General features: G+C 44.2%; 1 long non-coding RNA gene across 4 annotated transcripts in view; it reads left to right on the forward strand.

Moving 5' to 3' along the window:
- The first annotated feature begins 1,944 nt into the window (after positions 1-1,944).
- Positions 1,945-27,637, forward strand: part of LOC307181512 — a 508,875-nt gene continuing 483,182 nt past the window's right edge. For all 4 annotated transcript variants that reach the window (XR_013826936.1, XR_013826937.1, XR_013826938.1 and 1 more), the window contains exon 1: positions 1,945-1,998. This is a non-coding gene — a long non-coding RNA (uncharacterized lncRNA). The remainder of the gene's footprint in view (positions 1,999-27,637) is intronic.

Genomic DNA, 27,637 nt, shown 5'->3' on the forward strand with positions numbered 1-27,637 from the left:
GATTCTCTTTCGGAGACATAGCAATCCATAGGTTTTAAGATACTTACTAGTCAGGTACATTCTTAGGCATTTAATATGGGGTGTTGAGTCCATTTCGTTGAGCAAGGAGTAGCTCTTGTCTATTCCATATTTGACTTAAGGAACTTTATCTGTGCTCATTTCAATCTCTGGTTTTATGCAGCACCCCAACTCACCTTTACCCTTAAGCAAGCATAAGTTGGTTTTCTAAATTTGAGACCCTGTTCTGTTCTGTAATTCAGTTCCTGTGTAGCCAAGTTTACATTCCGTGTATTAGTGATATCTTATGATGTTTCTTTTTCTGTGTGACTTACTTCAGTTAGAATCATCATACCTGAATCCACTCATTGTGCTGCTAAGGGCCTGATGACACAGATTTCATTGCTGAGTGATATTGCTTTGTAAGTAAATACCACAACTTCTTTATCCATTTTTCACTTTCTGCGATGTTGAACTTGTACTGTAAACGAAGTTCTTGTAAACAGAGCCGTTCCAAACTTTGGGGTGGCTGTGTCTTTTTGATTTTAATTTCCCTAAGCTATAGGACCATAAGTGGAAGTGCCCTAGGTTCTGTTGCTTTGTTTTTTAGATGTTTCAGGAAACACCATACACTTCTCCCGAGTGGTTGTTGGCAATTTACATCCCGCCCATCAGCATAACAAGGCTCCCAGTTCTCCATGGCCTGTCCTGCCTTTCTGGATTTTACACTTTTTTCAGATGGCCCTTTTGACCGGGGGGAAGTGAGACTTCATTGTAGTGCAGATTTCCTTTGCAAGCTTGCTTGGTTGGCCAAAAAGGGCGTATTCGTTTTTTCCTGAATATATTGAGGAAAAAACACATACGCCCTTTTTGGCCAAGTGCATCATTGTGGACGTTCTGCCTCTTTTCCTATGCTTTCACTGCAATTCCAGTCTACCTCCTGAAATCGGTTTCCTGCAATTCTGCCCCGCTTTCAAGTCCTCTTGGCAGCCTTACTTCAGTCTATTTTTGGACGATAGCTGTCATTTATAACTCTGCAGGTTTGTGAATTACAGTGCCCCTGAGCTCTTTTCTTCAACTCGCTTTCTTGTGACCTGGCCGCAACACCGCAGGATGGCTTCACGCCCTAATCTGGTTCCGGCACGGCACGCTGAGCCTTTGGTTAATTCCTCTTCCTGGTGGGAAATGAGAGTTAAATTTGCCCGTCCAAACACCTCCAGCTAGTCTCTCATTGGTTTTCGCTATTCCTGTTCATCTTCCGCAGAAATTGCAAACTGGGCCAAACAGGAGGTTAAAGGGACTGACTCTCCAAGTGGGGAGAGTGTTAGTAAAGCGTCTGGAATGTTGCACCCGAGTACCAGGGTACGAAAACTAAGACATATTTGAACACGTCTCCCGATCACATGGTTGATCATACTCTAGGTTCCACATGCATGTTTTAGCTGAAGAAGAATACCTTAAACCTGGGTAGTTGAAACCCGTGGAATGGGTACCATGCAATATGACTTCAAAGGGTCTTCATTTGCTCACCGAACCTCTCCAATCCTATCACTGCTGCGTTTATGCCCCTGTACACATGCTTGATTCTCTTTCGGAGACATAGCAATCCATAGGTTTTAAGATACTTACTAGTCAGGAACATTCTTAGGCGTTTAATATGCGGTGTTGAGTCCATTTCGTTGAGCAAGGAGTAGCTCTTGTCTATTCCATATTTGGCTTAAGGAACTTTATCTGTGCTCATTGCAATCTCTGGTTTTATGCAGCACCCCAACTCACCTTTACCCTTAAGCAAGCATAAGTTGGTTTTCTAAATTTGAGACCCTGTTCTGTTCTGTAATTCAGTTCCTGTGTAGCCAAGTTTACATTCCGTGTATTACTGATATCTTATGATGTTTCTTTTTCTGTGTGACTTATTTCAGTTAGAATCATCATACCTGAATCCATTCATTGTGCTGCTAAGGGCCTGAAGACACAGATTTCATTGCTGAGTGATATTGCTTTGTAAGTAAATACCACAACTTCTTTATCCATTTTTCACTTTCTGCGATGTTGAACTTGTACTGTAAACGAGGTTCTTGTAAACAGAGCCGTTCCAAACTTTGGGGTGGCTGTGTATTTTTGATTTTAATTTCCCTAAGCTATAGGACCATAAGTGGCAGTGCCCTAGGCTCTGTTGCTTTGTTTTTTAGATGTTTCAGGAAACACCATACACTACTCCCCAGTGCTTGTTGGCAATTTACATCCCACCCATCAGCATAACAAGGCTCCCAGTTCTCCATGGCCTGTCCTGCCTTTCTGGATTTTACACTTTTTTCAGATGGCCCTTTTGACCGGGGGGAAGTGAGACTTCATTGTAGTGCAGATTTCCTTTGCAAGCTTGCTTGGTTGGCCAAAAAGTGCGTATGCGTTTTTTCCTGAATATATTCAGGAAAAAACGCATATGCCCTTTTAGGCCAAGTGCATCATTGTGGACGTTCTGCCTCTTTTCCTATGCTTTCAATGCAATTCCAGTCTACCTCCTGACATCGGTTTCCTGCAATTCTGCCCCGCTTTCAAGTCCTCTTGGCAGCCTTACTTCAGTCTATTTTTGGACGATAGCTGTCATTTATAACTCTGCAGGTTTGTGAATTACAGTGCCCCTGAGCTCCTTTCTTCAACTCGCTTTCTTTTGAGCTGGCCGCAACACCGCAGGATGGCTTCAGGCCCTAATCTGGTTCCGGTACGGCACGCTGAGCCTTTGGTTATTTCCTCTTCCTGGTGGGAAATGAGAGTTAAATTTGCCCGTCCAGACACCTCCAGCTAGCCTCTCATTGGTTCTCGCTATTCCTGTTCATCTTCCGCAGAAATTGCAAACTGGGCCAAACAGGAGGTTAAAGGCGCTGACTCTCCAAGTGGGGAGAGTGTTAGTAAAGCGTCTGGAGTGTTGCACCCGAGTACCAGGGGAGGAAAACTGAGACATATTTGAACACGTCTCCCGTTCACATGGTTGATCATACTTGGGTTCCACATGCATGTTTTAGCTGAAGGAAGAATACCTTAAACCTGGAGAGTTAAGACCCGTGTAATGGGTACCATGCAATATGACTTCAAAGGGTCTTCATTTGCTCACCGAACCTCTCCAATCCTATCACTGTTGCGTTTATGCCCCTGTACACATGCTTGATTCTCTTTCGGAGACATAGCAATCCATAGGTTTTAAGATACTTACTAGTCAGGTACATTCTTAGGCGTTTAATATGCGGTGTTGAGTCCATTTCGTTGAGCAAGGAGTAGCTCTTGTCTATTCCATATTTGACTTAAGGAACTTTATCTGTGCTCATTTCAATCTCTGGTTTTATGCAGCACCCCAACTCACCTTTACCCTTAAGCAAGCATAAGTTGGTATTCTAAATTTGAGACCCTGTTCTGTTCTGTAATTCAGTTCCTGTGTAGCCAAGTTTACATTCCGTGTATTACTGATATCTTATGATGTTTCTTTTTCTGTGTGACTTATTTCAGTTAGAATCATCATACCTGAATCCACTCATTGTGCTGCTAAGGGCCTGATGACACAGATTTCATTGCTGAGTGATATTGCTTTGTAAGTAAATACCACAACTTCTTTATCCATTTTTCACTTTCTGCGATGTTGAACTTGTACTGTAAATGAGGTTCTTATAAACAGAGCCGTTCCAAACTTTGGGGTGCCTGTGTCTTTTTGATTTTAATTTCCCTAATCTATAGGACCATAAGTGGAAGTGCCCTAGGTTCTGTTGCTTTGTTTTTTAGATGTTTCAGGAAACACCATACACTTCTCCCGAGTGGTTGTTGGCAATTTACATCCCGCCCATCAGCATAACAAGGCTCCCAGTTCTCCATGGCCTGTCCTGCCTTTCTGGATTTTACACTTTTTTCAGATGGCCCTTTTGACCGGGGGGAAGTGAGACTTCATTGTAGTGCAGATTTCCTTTGCAAGCTTGCTTGGTTGGCCAAAAAGGGCGTATGCGTTTTTTCCTGAATATATTCAGGAAAAAACGCATACGCCCTTTTTGGCCAAGTGCATCATTGTGGACGTTCTGCCTCTTTTCCTATGCTTTCAATGCAATTCCAGTCTACCTCCTGAAATCGGTTTCCTGCAATTCTGCCCCGCTTTCAAGTCCTCTTGGCAGCCTTACTTCAGTCTATTTTTGGACGATAGCTGTCATTTATAAGTCTGCAGGTTTGTGAATTACAGTGCCCCTGAGCTCCTTTCTTCAACTTGCTTTCTTGTGACCTGGCCGCAACACCGCAGGATGGCTTCAGGCCCTAATCTGGTTCCTGCACGGCACGCTGAGCCTTTGGTTATTTCCTCTTCCTGGTGGGAAATGAGAGTTAAATTTGCCCGTCCAGACACCTCCAGCTAGTCTCTCATTGGTTCTCGCTATTCCTGTTCATCTTCCGCAGAAATTGCAAACTGGGCCAAACAGGAGGTTAAAGGCGCTGACTCTCCAAGTGGGGAGAGTGTTAGTAAAGCGTCTGGAGTGTTGCACCCGAGTACCAGGGGAGGAAAACTGAGACATATTTGAACACGTCTCCCGTTCACATGGTTGATCATACTTGGGTTCCACATGCATGTTTTAGCTGAAGGAAGAATACCTTAAACCTGGAGAGTTAAGACCCGTGTAATGGGTACCATGCAATATGACTTCAAAGGGTCTTCATTTGCTCACCGAACCTCTCCAATCCTATCACTGCTGCGTTTATGCCCCTGTACACATGCTTGATTCTCTTTCGGAGACATAGCAATCCATAGGTTTTAAGATACTTACTAGTCAGGTACATTCTTAGGCATTTAATATGCGGTGTTGAGTCCATTTCGTTGAGCAAGGAGTAGCTCTTGTCTATTCCATATTTGACTTAAGGAACTTTATCTGTGCTCATTTCAGTCTCTGGTTTTATGCAGCACCCCAACTCACCTTTACCCTTAAGCAAGCATAAGTTGGTTTTCTAAATTTGAGACCCTGTTCTGTTCTGTAATTCAGTTCCTGTGTAGCCAAGTTTACATTCCGTGTATTACTGATATCTTATGATGTTTCTTTTTCTGTGTGACTTACTTCAGTTAGAATCATCATACCTGAATCCACTCATTGTGCTGCTAAGGGCCTGATGACACAGATTTCATTGCTGAGTGATATTGCTTTGTAAGTAAATACCACAACTTCTTTATCCATTTTTCACTTTCTGCGATGTTGAACTTGTACTGTAAATGAGGTTCTTGTAAACAGAGCCGTTCCAAACTTTGGGCTGTCTGTGTCTTTTTGATTTTAATTTCCCTAAGCTATAGGACTATAAGTGGAAGTGCCCTAGGTTCTGTTGCTTTGTTTTTTAGATGTTTCAGGAAACACCATACACTTCTCCCGAGTGGTTGTTGGCAATTTACATCCCACCCATCAGCATAACAAGGATCCCAGTTCTCCATGGCCTGTCCTGCCTTTCTGGATTTTACACTTTTTTCAGATGGCCGTTTTGACCGGGGGGAAGTGAGACTTCATTGTAGTGCAGATTTCCTTTGCAAGCTTGCTTGGTTGGCCAAAAAGGGCGTATGCGTTTTTTCCTGAATATATTCAGGAAAAAACGCATACGCCCTTTTTGGCCAAGTGCATCATTGTGGACGTTCTGCCTCTTTTCCTATGCTTTCAATGCAATTCCAGTCTACCTCCTGAAATCGGTTTCCTGCAATTCTGCCCCGCTTTCAAGTCCTCTTGGCAGCCTTACTTCAGTCTATTTTTGGACGATAGCTGTCATTTATAACTATGCAGGTTTGTGAATTACAGTGCCCCTGAGCTCCTTTCTTCAACTCGCTTTCTTTTGAGCTGGCCGCAACACCGCAGGATGGCTTCAGGCCCTAATCTGGTTCCGGCCCGGCATGCTGAGCCTTTGGTTAATTCCTCTTCCTGGTGGGAAATGAGAGTTAAATTTGCCCGTCCAGACACCTCCAGCTAGCCTCTCATTGGTTCTCGCTATTCCTGTTCATCTTCCGCAGAAATTGCAAACTGGGCCAAACAGGAGGTTAAAGGGACTGACTCTCCAAGTGTGGAGAGTGTTAGTAAAGCGTCTGGAATGTTGCACCCGAGTACCAGGGGAGGAAAACTGAGACATATTTGAACACGTCTCCCGATCACATGGTTGATCATACTCTAGGTTCCACATGCATGTTTTAGCTGAAGGAAGAATACCTTAAACCTGGGTAGTTGAAACCCGTGGAATGGGTACCATGCAATATGTCTTCAAAGGGTCTTCATTTGCTCACCGAACCTCTCCAATCCTATCACTGCTGCGTTTATGCCCCTGTACACACGCTTGATTCTCTTTTGGAGACATAGCAATCCATAGGTTTTAAGATACTTACTAGTCAGGTACATTTTTAGGCGTTTAATATGGGGTGTTGAGTCCATTTCGTTGAGCAAGGAGTAGCTCTTGTCTATTCCATATTTGGCTTAAGGAACTTTATCTGTGCTCATTTCAATCTCTGGTTTTATGCAGCACCCCAACTCACCTTTAACCTTAAGCAAGCATAAGTTGGTTTTCTAAATTTGAGACCCTGTTCTGTTCTGTAATTCAGTTCCTGTGTAGCCAAGTTTACATTCCGTGTATTACTGATATCTTATGATGTTTCTTTTTCTGTGTGACTTACTTCAGTTAGAATCATCATACCTGAATCCACTCATTGTGCTGCTAAGGGCCTGATGACACAGATTTCATTGCTGAGTGATATTGCTTTGTAAGTAAATACCACAACTTCTTTATCCATTTTTCAATTTCTGCGATGTTGAACTTGTACTGTAAACGAGGTTCTTGTAAACAGAGCCGTTCCAAACTTTGGGGTGGCTGTGTCTTTTTGATTTTAATTTCCCTAAGCTATAGGACCATAAGTGGAAGTGCCCTAGGTTCTGTTGCTTTGTTTTTTAGATGTTTCAGGAAACACCATACACTTCTCCCGAGTGGTTGTTGGCAATTTACATCCCGCCCATCAGCATAACAAGGCTCCCAGTTCTCCATGGCCTGTCCTGCCTTTCTGGATTTTACACTTTTTTCAGATGGCCCTTTTGACCGGGGGGAAGTGAGACTTCATTGTAGTGCAGATTTCCTTTGCAAGCTTGCTTGGTTGGCCAAAAAGGGCGTATGCGTTTTTTCCTGAATATATTCAGGAAAAAACGCATATGCCCTTTTTGACCAAGTGCATCATTGTGGACGTTCTGCCTCTTTTCCTATGCTTTCAATGCAATTCCAGTCTACCTCCTGAAATCGGTTTCCTGCAATTCTGCCCCGCTTTCAAGTACTCTTGGCAGCTTTACTTCAGTCTATTTTTGGACGATAGCTGTCATTTATAACTCTGCAGGTTTGTGAGTTACAGTGCCCCTGAGCTCCTTTCTTCAACTTGCTTTATTGTGACCTGGCCGCAACACCGCAGGATGGCTTCAGGCCCTTATCTGGTTCCGGCACGGCACGCTGAGCCTTTGATTATTTCCTCTTCCTGGTGGGAAATGAGAGTTAAATTTGCCCGTCCAGACACCTCCAGCTAGTCTCTCATTGGTTCTCGCTATTCCTGTTCATCTTCCGCAGAAATTGCAAACTGGGCCAAACAGGAGGTTAAAGGCACTGACTCTCCAAGTGGGGAGAGTGTTAGTAAAGCGTATGGAATGTTGCACCCGAGTACCAGGGGAGGAAAACTGAGACATATTTGAACACGTCTCCCGTTCACATGGTTGATCATACTTGGGTTCCTCATGCATGTTTTAGCTGAAGGAAGAATACCTTAAACCTGGAGAGTTAAGACCCGTGGAATGGGTACCATGCAATATGACTTCAAAGGGTCTTCATTTGCTCACCGAACCTCTCCAATCCTATCACTGCTGCGTTTATGCCCCTGTCCACATGCTTGATTCTCTTTCGGAGACATAGCAATCCATAGGTTTTAAGATACTTACTAGTCAGGTACATTCTTAGGCATTTAATATGCGGTGTTGAGTCCATTTCGTTGAGCAAGGAGTAGCTCTTGTCTATTCCATATTTGACTTAAGGAACTTTATCTGTGCTCATTTCAATCTCTGGTTTTATGCAGCACCCCAACTCACCTTTACCCTTAAGCAAGCATAAGTTGGTTTTCTAAATTTGAGACCCTGTTCTGTTCTGTAATTCAGTTCCTGTGTAGCCAAGTTTACATTCCGTGTATTACTGATATCTTATGATGTTTCTTTTTCTGTGTGACTTATTTCAGTTAGAATCATCATACCTGAATCCACTCATTATGCTGCTATGGGCCTGATGACATAGATTTCATTGCTGAGTGATATTGCATTGTACGTAAGTACCACAAGTTCTTTATCCATTTTTCACTTTCTGCGATATTGAACTTGTACTGTAAACGAGGTTCTTGTAAACAGAGCCGTCCCAAACTTTGGGGTGGCTGTGTCTTTTTGATTTTAATTTCCCTAAGCTATAGGACCATAAGTGGAAGTGCCCTAGGCTCTGTTGCTTTGTTTTTTAGATGTTTCAGGAAACACCATACACTTCTCCAGAGTGGCTGTTGGCAATTTACATCCCGCCCATCAGCATAAGAAGGCTCCCAGTTCTCCATGGCCTGTCGTGCCTTTCTGGATTTTACACTTTTTTCAGATGGCCCTTTTGACCAGGTGCAAGTGAGACTTCATTGTAGTGCAGATTTCCTTTGCAAGCTTGCTTGGTTGGCCAAAAAGTGCGTATACGTTTTTTCCTGAATATATTCAGGAAAAAACACATACGCCCTTTTTGGCCAAGTGCATCATTGTCGAGTTTCTGACTCTCTTCATATGCTTTCAATGCAATTCCAGTCTACCTCCTGAAATCGGTTTCCTGCAATTCTGCCTTGCTTTCAATGCCTCTTCATAGCCTTACCTCAATATATTTTTTAAAAATAGTTGGCCTTTATAACTCTGCAGGTTTTTGAATTGCAGTGGCCCTTAGCTCCATTGTTTAGCTCTTATTTTTGTGGTATTGCCCCATAACCACAGGATTCCTTGAAGCCCTATTTTTCTTCTGGGGCACCTGCTGTGCCTTTGGTTAATTCTTCTTACTGATGTCATATTAGAGTGACATGTGCCCATTGAAACCGCTACAGCTAGTTTCTCACTGGTTCCCCCTATTCCCATTCATCCTCTGCACTAACTGCAGACTGTGCGATACCAGAACTTAAAGGCATTGACTCCATTGGGGATGTTGTTAGTAAAGCGGCTGGAATGTCGATCCGGAGCCCCAGGAGAGGAAAAATGAGGTGCGTTTTAGAAACCTTTCCCGATCATATGGTATACCAGTCGCTGGGTTTCCCAAGCATGGTTTAGCTGTAGGAAGATTCCCTTCAACCTGGAGTGTTGGGACCCTTGGACTGAGTAGCATGAAGTATTGCATTAAACTTTCGGCAGTTGCTCACCAAAGCTCACCAATCCTGTCAGCCCCAAGTGTCCAGCCTTATGTCTTATCCAGCTGTGGGTTTATATGTGGTCAATCCAGGTTGCATCACAGCCCCTGAGCGAATTTTGTAAGAATTTTTCTCTCTTTCATTGTTTCAGCGTTTTGTTTTTAAAATTTATTTCTATAATGGGGTTTAGCTCCTTTTCACTGCTGTGTTTGTGCCGCTCTGCCCACACTTGATTCCCTTATGGAGATATATCAATACATGGGTTTTAAGATTCTTATTCCTCAGATATATTTCTCTGCGGTGTATAGGGTGTGTTGAGGCCTGTTCATTGAGCACGGTGTAGATCTTGTCTAATACCTATTTGGTTTATTGAACGGTATCTGTGCTAATTTCAAACTCTGGTTTTATGCATCACCCCACCTCTCCTTTCCCCTTAAGCTGACATAAGTGTGTTTTCTAAATGTGAGACACTGTTCTGTTCTGTAATTCATTTCTTGTGCAGCCATATTTACCCTCCCTCTATAAGTGATATCTTATGATATGTTTCTTTTTCTGTTTGACTTATTTCAAGTAGTATTATCGGACCTAAATCCACTCTTTATCCTTCTACTAGCCTTATTACATTGATTTCATGGTGAAGAGATATTCCATTGTACATAAGTACCACATCTTCTTTATCCATTGTTCTCTTTCCTGGGATATTTAAGGTGTACTGAAGTTGAGGTTCTTGTAAACAGAGTAGCCCTAAACTGTGGTGTGCTTGTGTCTTGTTGATTTTTAGACTTCCCTAGATATACTCCCATGATTGGAAGTGTCCTATGCTCTGTAGCTCTGTTTTTTAGATGATTTAGGAACCACCATACACTTCTCCAGAGTGGCTCTCGGCAGTTCACACACTGCCCATCAGCGTATAAAGGCTCCCTGTTCTCCATGGCCTGTCCTGCATTTCTGGTTTTTACAATTTTTTAGGATGGCCCTTTTGACCGGTGGGAAGTGAGACTTCTTTGTTGTGCACATTTGCATTGCTTGCTTGCTTCGTTGCCCATAAAGTGCGTATGCGTTTTTTCCTGGATATAATCAGGAAAAAACGCATACGCCCTTTTGGGCCAACTGCATCATTGTCGAAATTCTGCCGCTTTTCATGTGCGTTAAAGACGAGTCCAATCTATCTCTTGAAATCTGTTTCTTGCAATTCTGTCTTGCATTCAGATCCTCTTCTTTGCCTTACCTCAACATATTTTTGGACGTTAGTTTTCATTTATAACTCTGCAGGTTTGTGAATTGCAGTGACCCTGAGCTCCATTTTTTAAGTTGCTCTTTTGTGAGCTGGCCTCAAACCCGCAGGATTGCTTCAGGCCCTATTTTGGCTCCGGCGAGGCAGGCTGAGCCTTTCTTTAATTCTTATTCTTAATGGGAAATTAGAGTGATATGTGCCCGTCCAAACCCCTACAACTCTTCTCTCATTGGTTCCCCCTCTTCCCGTTCATCCTCCTCACAATTTGCAAAATGTGTGAAACAGAAGTTTAAATGTGCTGATTCTCCAAGTGGGGAGATTCTAAGTAGCGTGGCTGGAATGGTGAACAGGAGCACCAGGAGAGGATAAATGAGGTGCATTTTAGACACATCTCCCGATCACATGGTGTACAGTCCTCTGGGTTTTCCATGCATGTTTTAGCTGTAGGAAGATCCCTTGAACCTGCAGATTTGGGACCCATTGAATGGGTACCAGGTAGTATTACTTTAAAGGGTGTGCATTTCCTCACCCAACCTCACATTTCTCTTAGCGCAAACAGTTTCCAGCCTTATGTCTCATCCTGCTGTGGGTCTAGATGTGTTCAATCCATGTTGCATCACCGTCCCTGAGGAAAAGTTGTAAGAGGTTTTCTCTGTCTCTCTGTCGTTTATTTTTTTCAATTTATTACTATATTGGTTACAGCTGATTTTCAAAGCTCTGTTTCTTGCTGCTGTACATCCACTTGATTCGCGTACAGAGAGACATCAATAAATTCTTTTTCAGATTCTTACCAGTCGTATATATTCTTTTCCGGTGACTTGAGTGTGCTGAGTGCAGTTCTTTTAGCTACCGTGTAGGCCTTGTTGATTATCAGTTTGGTATTTGGAATGGTATCTTTGCTAATTTCAACCTCCTGGATGATGCCTCACCCCTCTCCACCTTTCCCGTTTAGCAGCCTTATGCGTGTTTTCTACATATTTGACTATGTTTTTGTTTTGTAATTTATTTCATGTGTAGCCATTTTGGATTCCACCTTTAAGTGATATCTTATGATATGTGTCTTTTTCTTTTTGAATTCTGTCACTTAGAATGATCATACGTAACTCCTCCGGAGTTGTTACAACTGGCCATATTTCATTGATTTCCAGGCTGAATAATATTCCACTCTACCTAAGTACCACATCTCTATCCATTTTTTCCCTCCAGAGACATTTAAGTTATATCCTAGTCGAGGATCTTTTAAACAGAGAGGGGGTAAACATTGGGGTGCCTGTGTCCTCTCGATTTTTGTTTTTCCCAAGATATACGCCCATGAGTGCAAGTGCCCTATGCTCTGTAGCTCATTTTTTAGATGCTTTAGTAAACACAATACACTTCTCCAGAATGGCCGTTGGCAATATACATTTCCACTATAAGTCTCACAGGGCTCCCTCTTCTCGTTGCCCTGTCCTGCATTTCTGTTGTTTACGCTTTATGAGGATGGCTCTTCTGACTGATGCGAAGTGATATCTTTTGTAGTATTGACTTCCAGTGCCCACCTGTTTGGTTGGCTAAAAAAGTGTATGCCCTTTTCTTGAATATATACAGAAAAGAACGCATACACCCTTTTTGGCCAACTGCAATGTTGGCAATGTTGGCAATGTTCAGCTCCTTTTCTTGTGCTTAATGGCGAGTCCTTTCTACCTCCTCAAATCCCTTTCCTGCCATTCTCCCTTGCTTACAAGTCCTTTTCTCTGACTTTCCTCAAGACATTTTTCAGTGATGGATATTTTCAACTCTGCAGTTTTGTGAATTTTACTGCCCCTGAGTTCCATTGTTCAACTCGTGTTTATGGGAACTGGCCACAAAGCAGCGGGATTTCCTCAAGCCCTATACTGTTTCCATGGGCAACCCTAGCCTTTGGTCAATTCGTCTTCCTGATTGGAAATTAGAGTGACATGTGCCTGTCTGAACACCTAGGACTTGTCTCTCATTGTTCCTCATCCTTCCGCTTCATCCTCTGGACAAATTCCAAACTGTACGCAACAGGATGTTGACAGTGCTGACATCTCCAAGTGGGGAGACTGTTAGTAAAGACGCTGGAGGGGTGAACCCGAGCACCAGGAGATGAGGAGATGAGATGCCTTTTCCAAACTCTTCCCGATCAGACGGTATACCACCCTCTGGGTGTGACAGACATGTTTTAGCAGTAGGAAGAGTCCCATTCATGTAAGGAGAACACCAGGGCTTTTTCAAAATCAGTGTCTCCCCGAAACCCAAACTGGGGAAGTTTTTAAGCTACGGCTACACATATGTTCATTAAGGGCCTTGGGAAGTAGGCAGAGTCCAAACTTTAGATGATTGAAGTCTTCAGGGTCAGAAGCACTCACCACCAGCTTCCCTTAGGCTACACTTTAACTGTCATTGATAGATGATGTCAATAAAAATATCTATTCTTTTTCAGATTATTTCCCCTTATAGGTTATTGCAAAATGTTGAGTGTAGTTCCCTGTGCTATACAGTAGTTCCTTGTTGATGATCTATTTTATACATAGCAGTGTGTATGTGTTCATTCCAAACTGTTAATTTATCCCTCCTCCCACCTTTCCCCTTTGGTAATAATAAATTATAAGATTTTATACTGCTCAGAAATGGGGGAGCTGAAAGAGAGGTATCATTTTCAATGGAAAAGCATTTAAAACAAGATTGAAGGTTTAACCAAGATTATTAGCTGTACATCCTTGGAAAGAAATCACTTCGTTTCTCTAATATTGACCCGACAAATAAGACAAACCTTTTCACTGAACTTGCTTATAAAAAGTGATGGAAATATCAAATGGAAGTGTTAAAAACATCTTATTTTACCCGAGCCTTATACACTGTTCTATGTTAACTACAGTTTGGCTCACACATCTGTTCATTGAGGTTACAATAGTCTCAATTTCTGTTACTGATCCTCCAGAGTGGACCCCAACAAGTGTCCCCCTGCCCAGTGTCATTGGGGCCAACAGATCGAGACTGAGTTTGGTTCACAAGCAAAGGAAACTTTATATTTTGATCAGAGAATGGAGAGGTGAGAGCATGCACTACCCCGTGGGCTGTGGGCTGGGCTGCTGTGTAGAGATCCTGTCAGAGTCAGTGGGAGGGAGGGAGGCGGCGGAGCTCTCGAGGGCCGGGTTGGCTGTAGCTCAGGCTCTATATCGTGGAGTCTGCACTGGGCCCCAGGAGCTGAGGTGTCGACCCAGCCATTCTGCACTAGGAAATCTGGTCTGAAGTGCCGGGTGTGGAACCTCTGCATGCGGGACCCTAGGAGCACGTGAAATTAGACAAAGCACAAAGGATAAAAAAGGTTAGACTTGACTTTATTGCCCAGATTCTATTTTTATCTCCCAGGGATTTTTAATGGGCTTTGCTGGGGACAAACCCCTCCTCTGCCTTTTGTCCCGTTCCTCATTCTTGGAGTGCTGAGGGTGCAGACCCTTCTTCTGTAACTGCTGAGTGCTGAGTTGGGAGCCCTCATACCCTGGGGCGAGGGTCAGAGCTTCTCCCCAGCAGCCTCCCGGTGACGTTGATTGTCCCCAGGACCCCTGCCTCCCTGCTCGTCCACCTGAGCACCAGCATTGGAAGTGTTATAGATTCTAATGACCTTTAAGGGTCCAGGAAAGAGATGTGCAGAGACGCTGTGGGGGCCGGTTTCACCCCGCCCCACATTTGTTCGGCCACCTTAGGCTGACCGTCTCTGCCAGCCTAGATGCTCTGACCAGTAGTCTGCGCTTTCTTCAATTAGGCCCCTGAATTAACGTACAAACAGCACCAGGTGTCAGAGCCCTGCCCGCTCAACTCCCAGACAGTCCAGGGTCAGTGGTGACCAAGGACCATGATGGCTACTGAGTCAACAGCCTTTTGAAGTAAACAGGAGTCCAGCCGGTCTTATTGGCCACCATCATCACGGTGTCTGTAGGCTTTTCTATGGTGACAGTGTGGTATACTGTTCCCCCGCCGAGATTATTAGCTCCCCTCTGGGTGCAGTAAGTCCTGCAAGCAGTAGTCTACTCTTTTGGGACACACTCTTGTTGTTTTATGAGAGAAACTCCAGGTCAAGTGATGTTCACACGAGTCGTCATGGTGCCCTGTTGCCCCCGGTTATCTCTCTGGATGTTGGAGTTGGAGGGCCTCCTCACTCGAGGTCGGTGTGCCCACGGAGCGAACCCTGCAACTTCAGGGCATGGTTGGTGGTTAGGATCACCACGTGGGGTCCTTTTCCCTTAGGAGGGAGGTGGCCTTTTGGGCTGCTGATTTCCAGGTTTTTAGATACCGCCAGTATCTTGGCCAGATGTGGCAGTGGGCCAAGCCCCTTAGTGACCGTAGTTTATCCTACCTGGATGGCATTCTTGCATTGTTCCATTTCAAGCGGTCCCAGTTTTTGCACTAATTCTCCAATGGCGATTCACCTTTCACCGGGAATGTAAAGGTCAAAGGGTTTAGCTAAATTAGGGAGTTCCAGGGCAAGGGTCTGAATTGACTGCTCTTTCCATTCTTGAAAGGCCACTTCTGGATTCTATTCAAAAGGATCATCATCTTTTCCTTTCAGTGTTTCATATAGAGGCCCAGCTAGTAGACTGTAGTTAGGGATCCAGAAGCAGCAAACCCTGGCCTCCCCAGGAACCCCTAAGCTGTCTTCTAGTTTTAGAAAGGGGTAAGGCTGAAAATGGTTTCTTCCCTTTCCTGGGATGGGCTTCTCTGACCTTCTGTGAGAATGAAGCCCAGGCAGGTCACCGCAGTCTGTGATATTTGAGCTTTTTCTTGGACAACTTCTATCCTTTATTGGCTTGGTAGTTCAGAGGCCTCCTTAGTAGGGCTGGTGATCAGAATGTCGTCTGCATATTGAAGGAGGGTTTCCTTTTCCAGAGGTAGAACTTTTAGGTCTTTAGCTAAGCTTTCCCCAAAGATGGTGTGGGAATTTTTGCACCCTTGGGGCCAGACGGCCCGGAAGTATTGTTTTAGTTGTATGTGGAGTCCTGCCACTCACAAGCCAAAATTTCTTGTGACTCTGGGACTAATGGAATACAAAAGAAGGCATCATTGAAGACTAATACAGAATACCATGTCCTGGTGGTTGGTAGAATGACCAGCAGGGTGTAGGAATTAGGAGCAACTGGAGGTATATCCTCGGTGGCTTCACTGACTGTCCTGACATCCTTTACCAGGTCCCCAGCAGCCCATGGGGCTCTCGTGGTCAGACCAATCCCAGAATATGGAGCTCACCTGGGCAGGTACCCCACCCCCACCCCAGCCCACGGGGCTCTCGTGGTCAGGCCCCTCCCAGGATACAGAGCTACCCTTGCAGGTACCGTGGCAGGGCTGGGCACACAGGAACCGTGCACATAGCCCTCATTGCAGAGCACCCCCAGCTCACCTGTCGCTCAGAGCTGACACAGAGCACCTCAGAGCAGGACTTGAACTAACAAACAGCAGCTGCGACAGGTCTGTGACCCTGGGCATCACTCCGTGAGGCCTCCCTCCACCTGGTCTTCCAGAGACTTCCACTGCACCCGGGGCACCAGGCCTCTGTCTCCAACCACCACCCACCCCTCCTCTGCCTGACTCCTGGGTTCCTCTCATTAGGAGAGGGTTTTCTTGAAGTTGTCTCCCACTCATGGGCCAGATAAAATGATTAGAAAACAAGCCAAAGCTGCAGCCCCTTGTCTATCCTGACTCTCAGGAGCCCACACCTGTTCCTTGGACCTGGCCGGTTCAGCAAGTTCCATTTTCTGCAACTGTGAGCCCCTGAGGGGTGATGATTGGCTGACCTGGGCAGCCTTACCGTGCCGGCCAGCCCTCCCCAGGTGTGCCTGGGTTGAGATCAATATAAATACCACTCCAGGCAGCAAGAGCCCCTGCAGCCGTGCCTGACGCCATTTTCTCTGCCCTGTCAGCAGTCTCGGGGCTGGGCTGGTGGGAGGGAGTGAGAGGCCACGGCTTTGTGGGTGGCCCAGTGTGAGTGGGGCTCTGCTGGACTTTCTGCAGCAGTTGCCAGGCTGCCACCTGCTAAAGAAGAGGATGTGTCACCCATACCTGCTGCTGGAATTTCTCCCTGGGCAGAGGTGAGGAAGGAAAAAAGCAGTGGGGGCAGGGACAGGACGGGTATCTCAGGCAGGGAAATGGAAATCTTCCAGAAGAGCACCCAGGGCCAGGACCATCCTGGCTGGCCTGCAGGCACCAAGTCGGCCGGCATGCTGTCACTCGTGTGGCTCTATGGCCCTTCCTCTAGGCTTTCAAGTCCTTGTATATATTCAGGTGTTTTACCTGGGACGGGTGGGAATAGTTCAGCAGCAACTGGCCTGGGGCTCAGCTCACGTTTACTCACAGATGCCTCGGCACGGTGCCCCAGCTTTGCAATGAGGACGCTTGTTGCGTGGGGGCTGCTGGCTGAATGGGAGACGATTCCCCACCACTGACCAACTTCAGAATTGTTTACAACTGGAGCAAGTGCCCTGATACGGTTTTCCTCTGTGTAACTGGTGGGTTCTGTGTTTTTTTTCTCTTTTTCGTTTTTGGTTCAAGGTAGATTTTATTCCTCTTTTTTGTATTTACAGATATAAGCATGGAAATAATTTATTCATATAAATACATGTATGTGCAGGGAATAATTGTTTTTTCTGTTTTATTTTTTAAATTTTATTTCTTTTTAATTTTGAATTTTATTTTATATTTTTATACAGCAGGTTCTTATTGGTTATCTATTTTATACATATAAATGTATACATGCCAATCCCAGTCTCTCAACTCCTCCCACCACCACCCCCCCAACAGCTTTCCCCCCTTGTTGTCCATACGTTTGTTGTCTACATCTGTTGCTCTATTTATGCCTTGCAAAATGGTTAATCTGTACAGTTTTTCTAGGTTCCACATATATGCATGAATATACAAGATTTGTTTTTCTCTTTCTGACTTACTTCACTCTGTATGACAGTCTCTAGATCCATCGACGTCTCTACAAATGACCCAATTTCATTCCTTTTCATGGCTTAGTAATATTCCATTTTATATATGTACCACAGCTTTATGCATTCGTCTGTCTGTGGGCATTTAGGTTGCTTCCATTACCTCGATATTGTAAATAGTGATGCAATGAACATTGCGGTGAATGACTCTTTTTGATTTATGGTTTTGTCTGGGTATATGTCCAGTACTGGGATTGCTGTATCATATGGTAATTCTATTGTTAGTTTCTTAAGAAATTCCATATTGTTCTCCATAATGACTGTATCAATTTATATTCCCAACAATAGTGGAAGAGGGTTCCTTTTCTCCACACCCTTTCCAGCATTTTTTGTTTGTAGATTTTCAATGATGCCTATTCTACCAGGTGTGAGGTGATACCTCATTGTTGAATCCATTTCGTTGAGCAAGGGGTAGCTCTTGTCTATTACATATTTGGCTTATGGAACGGTATCTGTGCTAATTTCAAACTCTGCTTTTATGCAGCACCCCAACTCACCTTCCCCCTTAAGCAGGCATAAGTTGGTTTTCTAAACTTGAGACCCTGTTCTGTTTTGTAATTCAGTTCATGTGTAGCCAAGTTCACATTCCGTGTATTAGTGATACCTTATGATGTTTCTTTTTCTGTGTGACTTATTTCACTTAGAATCATCGTGCCTCAATGCACTCATTATGCTGGTACGGGCCTGGTGACATAGATTTCATTGCTGAGTGGTATTCTGTTGTACAGAAGTACCGCAACTTCTTTATCCATTATTTGCTCTCTGGGATATTTAACTTGTGCCGTAGAAGAGATTCCTGTAAAAAGAGCCGTCCCAAATTTTGGGGTTGCTGTGCCTTTTTGATATTAATTTCCCTAAGCTATAGGACCATAAGTGGAAGTGCCCTAGGCTCTGTTGCTTTGTTTTTTAGATGTTTCAGGAAACACCATACACTTCTCCTGAGTGTCTGTTGGCAATTTACATCCCGCCCATCAGCATAACAAGGCTCCCAGTTCTCCATGGCCTGTCCTGCCTTTCTGGATTATACACTTTATTCTGATGGCCCTTTTGACCGGGGGGAAGTGAGACTTCATTGTAGTGCAGATTTCCTTTGCAAGCTTGCTTGGTTGGCCAAAAAGGGCGTATGCGTTTTTTCCTGAATATATTCAGGAAAAAACGCATACGCCCTTTTGGCAAAGTGCATCATTGTGGACGTTCTGCCTCTTTTCCTATGCTTTCAATGCAATTCCAGTCTACCTCCTGAAATCGGTATCCTGCAATTCTGCCCCGCTTTCAAGTCCTCTTGGCAGCCTTACTTCAGTATATTTTTGGACGATAGCTGTCATTTATAACTCTGCAGGTTTGTGAATTACAGAGACCCTGAGCTCCTTTCTTCAACTCGCTTTCTTTTGAGCTGGCCGCAACACCGCAGGATGGCTTCAGGCCCTAATCTGGTTCCGGCACGGCACGCTGAGCCTTTGGTTATTTCCTCTTCCTGGTGGGAAATGAGAGTTAAATTTGCCCGTCCAGACACCTCCAGCTAGTCTCTCATTGGTTCTCCCTATTCCTGTTCATCTTCCACAGAAATTGCAAACTGGGCCAAACAGGAGGTTAAAGGCGCTGACTCTCCACGTCGGGAGAGTGTTAGTAAAGGGTCTGGAATGTTGCACCCGAGTACCAGTGGAGGAAAACTGAGACATATTTGAACACGTCTCCCGTTCACACGGTTGATCATACTCGGGGTTCCACATGCATGTTTTAGCTGAAGGAAGAATACCTTAAACCTTGAGAGTTGAGACCCGTGTAATGGGTACCATGCAATATGACTTCAAAGGGTCTTCATTTGCTCACCGAACCTCTCCAATCCTATCACTGCTGCGTTCATGCCCCTGTACACATGCTTGATTCTCTTTCGGAGACATAGCAATCCATAGGTTTTAAGATACTTACTAGTCAGGTACATTCTTAGGCGTTTAATATGCGGTGTTGAGTCCATTTCGTTGAGCAAGGAGTAGCTCTTGTCTATTCCATATTTGGCTTAAGGAACTTTATCTGTGCTCATTTCAATCTCTGGTTTTATGCAGCACCCCAACTCACCTTTCCCCTTAAGCAAGCATAAGTTGGTTTTCTAAATTTGAGACCCTGTTCTGTTCTGTAATTCAGTTCCTGTGTAGCCAAGTTTACATTCCGTGTATTACTGATATCTTATGATGTTTCTTTTTCTGTGTGACTTATTTCAGTTAGAATCATCATACCTGAATCCACTCATTGTGATGCTAAGGGCCTGATGACATAGATTTCATTGCTGAGTGATATTGCTTTGTAAGTAAATACCACAACTTCTTTATCCATTTTTCACTTTCTGCGATGTTGAACTTGTACTGTAAACGAGGTTCTTGTAAACAGAGGCATCCCAAACTTTGGGGTGGCTGTGTCTTTTTGATTTTAATTTCCCTAAGCTATAGGACCATAAGTGGCAGTGCCCTAGGCTCTGTTGCTTTGTATTTTAGATGTTTCAGGAAACACCGTACACTTCTCCCGAGTGTCTGTTGGCAATTTACATCCCGCACATCAGCATAACAAGGCTCCCAGTTCTCCATGGCCTGTCCTGCCTTTCTGGATTTTACACTTTTTTCAGATGGCCCTTTTGACCGGGGCGAAGTGAGACTTCATTGTAGTGCAGATTTCCTTTGCAAGCTTTCTTGGTTGGCCAAAAAGGGCGTATGCGTTTTTTCCTGAATATATTCAGGAAAAAACGCATACGCCCTTTTTGGCCAAGTGCATCATTGTGGACGTTCTGCCTCTTTTCCTATGCTTTCAATGCAATTCCAGTCTACCTCCTGAAATCGGTTTCCTGCAATTCTGCCCCGCTTTCAAGTCCTCTTGGCAGCCTTACTTCAGTCTATTTTTGGACGATAGGTGTCATTTATAACTCTGCAGGTTTGTGAATTACAGTGCCCCTGAGCTCCTTTCTTCAACTCGCTTTCTTGTGACCTGGCCGCAACACCGCAGGATGGCTTCAGGCCCTAATCTGGTTCTGGCACGGCACGCTGAGCCTTCGGTTATTTCCTCTTCCTGGTGGGAAATGAGAGTTAAATTTGCCCGTCCAGACACCTCCACCTAGCCTCTCATTGGTTCTCCCTATTGCTGTTCATCTTCCGCAGAAATTGCAAACTGGGCCAAACAGGAGGTTAAAGGGACTGACTCTCCAAGTGGGGAGAGTGTTAGTAAAGCGTCTGGAATGTTGCACCCGAGTACCAGGGTACGAAAACTGGGACATATTTGAACACGTCTCCCGATCACATGGTTGATCATACTCTGGGTTCCACATGCATGTTTTAGCTGAAGGAAGAATACCTAAAATCTGCGTCTTTGAAACCCGTGGAATGGGTACCATGCAATATGACTTCAAAGGGTCTTCATTTGCTCACCGAACCTCTCCAATCCTATCACTGCTGCATTTATGCCTCTGTACACATGCTTGATTCTCTATCGGAGACATAGCAATCCATAGGTTTTAAGATACTTACTAGTCAGGTACATTCTTAGGCGTTTAATATGGGGTGTTGAGTCCATTTCGTTGAGCAAGGAGTAGCTCTTGTCTATTCCATATTTGGCTTAAGGAACTTTATCTGTGCTCATTTCAATCTCTGGTTTTATGCAGCACCCCAACTCACCTTTACCCTTAAGCAAGAATAAGTTGGTTTTCTAAATTTGAGACCCTGTTCTGTTCTGTAATTCACTTCCTGTGTAGCCAAGTTTCCATCCCGTGTATTACTGATATCTTATGATGTTTCTTTTTCTGTGTGACTTATTTCAGTTAGAATCATCATACCTGAATCCACTCATTGTGCTGCTAAGGGCCTGATGACACAGATTTCATTGCTGAGTGATATTGCTTTGTAAGTAAATACCACAACTTCTTTATCCATTTTTCACTTTCTGCGATGTTGAACTTGTACTGTAAACGAGGTTCTTGTAAACAGAGCCGTTCCAAACTTTGGGGTGGCTGTGTCTTTTTGATTTTAATTTCCCTAAGCTATAGGACCATAAGTGGAAGTGCCCTAGGTTCTGTTGCTTTGTTTTTTAGATGTTTCAGGAAACACCATACACTTCTCCCGAGTGGTTGTTGGCAATTTACATCCCGCCCATCAGCATAACAAGGCTCCCAGTTCTCCATGGCCTGTCCTGCCTTTCTGGATTTTACACTTTTTTCAGATGGCCCTTTTGACCGGGGGGAAGTGAGACTTCATTGTAGTGCAGATTTCCTTTGCAAGCTTGCTTGGTTGGCCAAAAAGGGCGTATGCGTTTTTTCCTGAATATATTCAGGAAAAAACGCATACGCCCTTTTTGGCCAAGTGCATCATTGTGGACGTTCTGCCTCTTTTCCTATGCTTTCAATGCAATTCCAGTCTACCTCCTGAAATCGGTTTCCTGCAATTCTTCCCCGCTTTCAAGTCCTCTTGGCAGCCTTACTTCAGTCTATTTTTGGACGATAGCTGTCATTTATAACTCTGCAGGTTTGTGAATTACAGTGCCCCTGAGCTCCTTTCTTCAACTCACTTTCTTGTGACCTGGCCGCAACACCGCAGGATGGCTTCAGGCCCTAATCTGGTTCCGGTACGGCACGCTGAGCCTTTGGTTATTTCCTCTTCCTGGTGGGAAATGAGAGTTAAATTTGCCCGTCCAGACACCTCCAGCTAGCCTCTCATTGGTTCTCGCTATTCCTGTTCATCTTCCGCAGAAATTGCAAACTGTGCCAAACAGGAGGTTAAAGGCGCTGACTCTCCAAGTGGGGAGAGTGTTAGTAAAGCGTCTGGAATGTTGCACCCGAGTACCAGGGGAGGAAAACTGAGACATATTTGAACACGTCTCCCGATCACATGGTTGATCATACTCTAGGTTCCACATGCATGTTTTAGCTGAAGGAAGAATACCTTAAACCTGGGTAGTTGAAACCCGTGGAATGGGTACCATGCAATATGACTTCAAAGGGTCTTCATTTGCTCACCGAACCTCTCCAATCCTATCACTGCTGCATTTATGCCTCTGTACACATGCTTGATTCTCTATCGGAGACATAGCAATCCATAGGTTTTAAGATACTTACTAGTCAGGTACATTCTTAGGCGTTTAATATGGGGTGTTGAGTCCATTTCGTTGAGCAAGGAGTAGCTCTTGTCTATTCCATATTTGGCTTAAGGAACTTTATCTGTGCTCATTTCAATCTCTGGTTTTATGCAGCACCCCAACTCACCTTTACCCTTAAGCAAGCATAAGTTGGTTTTCTAAATTTGAGACCCTGTTCTGTTCTGTAATTCAGTTCCTGTGTAGCCAAGTTTCCATTCCGTGTATTACTGATATCTTATGATGTTTCTTTTTCTGTGTGACTTATTTCAGTTAGAATCATCATACCTGAATCCACTCATTGTGATGCTAAGGGCCTGATGACATAGATTTCATTGCTGAGTGATATTGCTTTGTAAGTAAATACCACAACTTCTTTATCCATTTTTCACTTTCTGCGATGTTGAACTTGTACTGTAAACGAGGTTCTTGTAAACAGAGGCGTCCCAAACTTTGGGGTGGCTGTGTCTGTTTGATTTTAATTTCCCTAAGCTATAGGACCATAAGTGGCAGTGCCCTAGGCTCTGTTGCTTTGTTTTTTAGATGTTTCAGGAAACACCATACACTTCTCCCCAGTGTCTGTTGGCAATTTACATCCCGCCCATCAGCATAACAAGGATCCCAGTTCTCCATGGCCTGTCCTGCCTTTCTGGATTTTACACTTTTTTCAGATGGCCCTTTTGACCGGGGGGAAGTGAGACTTCATTGTAGTGCAGATTTCCTTTGCAAGCTTGCTTGGTTGGCCAAAAAGGGCGTATGCGTTTTTTCCTGAATATATTCAGGAAAAAACGCATACGCCCTTTTTGGCCAAGTGCATCATTGTGGACGTTCTGCCTCTTTTCCTATGCTTTCAATGCAATTCCAGTCTACCTCCTGAAATCGGTTTCCTGCAATTCTGCCCCGCTTTCAAGTCCTCTTGGCAGCCTTACTTCAGTCTATTTTTGGACGATAGCTGTCATTTATAACTCTGCAGGTTTGTGAATTACAGTGCCCCTGAGCTCCTTTCTTCAACTCACTTTCTTGTGACCTGGCCGCAACACCGCAGGATGGCTTCAGGCCCTAATCTGGTTCCGGTACAGCACGCTGAGCCTTTGGTTATTTCCTCTTCCTGGTGGGAAATGAGAGTTAAATTTGCCCGTCCAGACACCTCCAGCTAGCCTCTCATTGGTTCTCGCTATTCCTATTCATCTTCCGCAGAAATTGCAAACTGTGCCAAACAGGAGGTTAAAGGCGCTGACTCTCCAAGTGGGGAGAGTGTTAGTAAAGCGTCTGGAATGTTGCACCCGAGTACCAGGGGAGGAAAACTGAGACATATTTGAACACGTCTCCCGATCACATGGTTGATCATACTCTAGGTTCCACATGCATGTTTTAGCTGAAGGAAGAATACCTTAAACCTGGGTAGTTGAAACCCGTGGAATGGGTACCATGCAATATGACTTCAAAGGGTCTTCATTTGCTCACCGAACCTCTCCAATCCTATCACTGCTGCATTTATGCCTCTGTACACATGCTTGATTCTCTATCGGAGACATAGCAATCCATAGGTTTTAAGATACTTACTAGTCAGGTACATTCTTAGGCGTTTAATATGGGGTGTTGAGTCCATTTCGTTGAGCAAGGAGTAGCTCTTGTCTATTCCATATTTGGCTTAAGGAACTTTATCTGTGCTCATTTCAATCTCTGGTTTTATGCAGCACCCCAACTCACCTTTACCCTTAAGCAAGCATAAGTTGGTTTTCTAAATTTGAGACCCTGTTCTGTTCTGTAATTCAGTTCCTGTGTAGCCAAGTTTCCATTCCGTGTATTACTGATATCTTATGATGTTTCTTTTTCTGTGTGACTTATTTCAGTTAGAATCATCATACCTGAATCCACTCATTGTGATGCTAAGGGCCTGATGACATAGATTTCATTGCTGAGTGATATTGCTTTGTAAGTAAATACCACAACTTCTTTATCCATTTTTCACTTTCTGCGATGTTGAACTTGTACTGTAAACGAGGTTCTTGTAAACAGAGGCGTCCCAAACTTTGGGGTGGCTGTGTCTTTTTGATTTTAATTTCCCTAAGCTATAGGACCATAAGTGGCAGTGCCCTAGGCTCTGTTGCTTTGTTTTTTAGATGTTTCAGGAAACACCATACACTTCTCCCCAGTGTCTGTTGGCAATTTACATCCCGCCCATCAGCATAACAAGGATCCCAGTTCTCCATGGCCTGTCCTGCCTTTCTGGATTTTACACTTTTTTCAGATGGCCCTTTTGACCGGGGGGAAGTGAGACTTCATTGTAGTGCAGATTTCCTTTGCAAGCTTGCTTGGTTGGCCAAAAAGGGCATATGCGTTTTTTCCTGAATATATTCAGGAAAAAACGCATACGCCCTTTTTGGCCAAGTGCATCATTGTGGACGTTCTGCCTCTTTTCCTATGCTTTCAATGCAATTCCAGTCTACCTCCTGAAATCGGTTTCCTGCAATTCTGCCCCGCTTTCAAGTCCTCTTGGCAGCCTTACTTCAGTCTATTTTTGGACGATAGCTGTCATTTATAACTCTGCAGGTTTGTGAATTACAGTGCCCCTGAGCTCCTTTCTTCAACTCGCTTTCTTGTGACCTGGCCGCAACACCGCAGGATGGCTTCAGGCCCTAATCTGGTTCCGGCCCGGCATGCTGAGCCTTTGGTTAATTCCTCTTCCTGGTGGGAAATGAGAGTTAAATTTGCCCGTCCAGACACCTCCAGCTAGTCTCTCATTGGTTCTCGCTATTCCTGTTCATCTTCCGCAGAAATTGCAAACTGGGCCAAACAGGAGGTTAAAGGGACTGACTCTCCAAGTGGGGAGAGTGTTAGTAAAGCGTCTGGAATGTTGCACCCGAGTACCAGGGTACGAAAACTGAGACATATTTGAACACGTCTCCCGATCACATGGTTGATCATACTCTAGGTTCCACATGCATGTTTTAGCTGAAGGAAGAATACCTTAAACCTGGGTAGTTGAAACCCGTGGAATGGGTACCATGCAATATGACTTCAAAGGGTCTTCATTTGCTCACCGAACCTCTCCAATCCTATCACTGCTGCGTTTATGCCCCTGTACACATGCTTGATTCTCTTTTGGAGACATAGCAATCCATAGGTTTTAAGATACTTACAAGTCAGGTACATTCTTAGGCGTTTAATATGCGGTGTTGAGTCCATTTCGTTGAGCAAGGAGTAGCTCTTGTCTATTCCATATTTGGCTTAAGGAACTTTATCTGTGCTCATTTCAATCTCTGGTTTTATGCAGCACCCCAACTCACCTTTACCCTTAAGCAAGCATAAGTTGGTTTTCTAAATTTGAGTCCCTGTTCTGTTCTGTAATTCAGTGCCTGTGTAGCCAAGTTTACATTCCGTGTATTACTGATATCTTATGATGTTTCTTTTTCTGTGTGACTTACTTCAGTTAGAATCATCATACCTGAATCCACTCATTGTGCTGCTAAGGGCCTGATGACACAGATTTCATTGCTGAGTGATATTGCTTTGTAAGTAAATACCACAACTTCTTTATCCATTTTTCACTTTCTGCGATGTTGAACTTGTACTGTAAACGAGGTTTTTGTAAACAGAGCCGTTCCAAACTTTGGGGTGGCTGTGTCTTTTTGATTTTAATTTCCCTAAGCTATAGGACCATAAGTGGAAGTGCCCTAGGTTTTGTTGCTTTGTTTTTTAGATGTTTCAGGAAACACCATACACTTCTCCCGAGTGGTTGTTGGCATTTTATATCCCGCCCATCAACATAACAAGGCTCCCAGTTCTCCATGGCCTGTCCTGCCTTTCTGGATTTTACACTTTTTTCAGATGGCCCTTTTGACCGGGGGGAAGTGAGACTTCATTGTAGTGCAGATTTCCTTTGCAAGCTTGCTTGGTTGGCCAAAAAGGGCGTATGCGTTTTTTCCTGAATATATTCAGGAAAAAACGCATACGCCCTTTTTGGCCAAGTGCATCATTGTGGACGTTCTGCCTCTTTTCCTATGCTTTCAATGCAATTCCAGTCTACCTCCTGAAATCGGTTTCCTGCAATTCTGCCCCGCTTTCAAGTCCTCTTGGCAGCCTTACTTCAGTCTATTTTTGGACGATAGCTGTCATTTATAACTCTGCAGGTTTGTGAATTACAGTGCCCCTGAGCTCCTTTCTTCAACTCGCTTTCTTTTGAGCTGGCCGCAACACCGCAGGATGGCTTCAGGCCCTAATCTGGTTCCGGTACGGCACGCTGAGCCTTTGGTTATTTCCTCTTCCTTGTGGGAAATGAGAGTTAAATTTGCCCGTCCAGACACCTCCAGCTAGTCTCTCATTGGTTCTCGCTATCCCTGTTCATCTTCCGCAGAAATTGCAAACTGGGCCAAACAGGAGGTTAAAGGCGCTGACTCTCCAAGTGGGGAGAGTGTTAGTAAAGCGTCTGGAATGTTGCACCCGAGTACCAGGGGAGGAAAACTGAGACATATTTGAACACGTCTCCCGTTCACATGGTTGATCATACTGGGGTTCCACATGCATGTTTTAGCTGAAGGAAGAATACCTTAAACCTGGAGAGTTGAGACCCGTGGAATGGGTACCATGCAATATGACTTCAAAGGGTCTTCATTTGCTCACCGAACCTCTCCAATCCTATCACTGCTGTGTTTATGCCCCTGTACACATGCTTGATTCTCTTTTGGAGACATAGCAATCCATAGGTTTTACGATACTTACTAGTCAGGTACATTCTTAGGCGTTTAATATGCGGTGTTGAGTCCATTTCGTTGAGCAAGGAGTAGCTCTTGTCTATTCCATATTTGACTTAAGGAACTTTATCTGTGCTCATTTCAATCTCTGGTTTTATGCAGCACCCCACCTCACCTTTACCCTTAAGCAAGCATAAGTTGTTTTTCTAAA

The sequence above is a fragment of the Stenella coeruleoalba genome (genome assembly GCF_951394435.1).
Source record: "Stenella coeruleoalba genome assembly, contig: scaffold_72, whole genome shotgun sequence".
In the NCBI taxonomy this organism is placed as follows: Eukaryota; Metazoa; Chordata; class Mammalia; order Artiodactyla; family Delphinidae; genus Stenella; species Stenella coeruleoalba.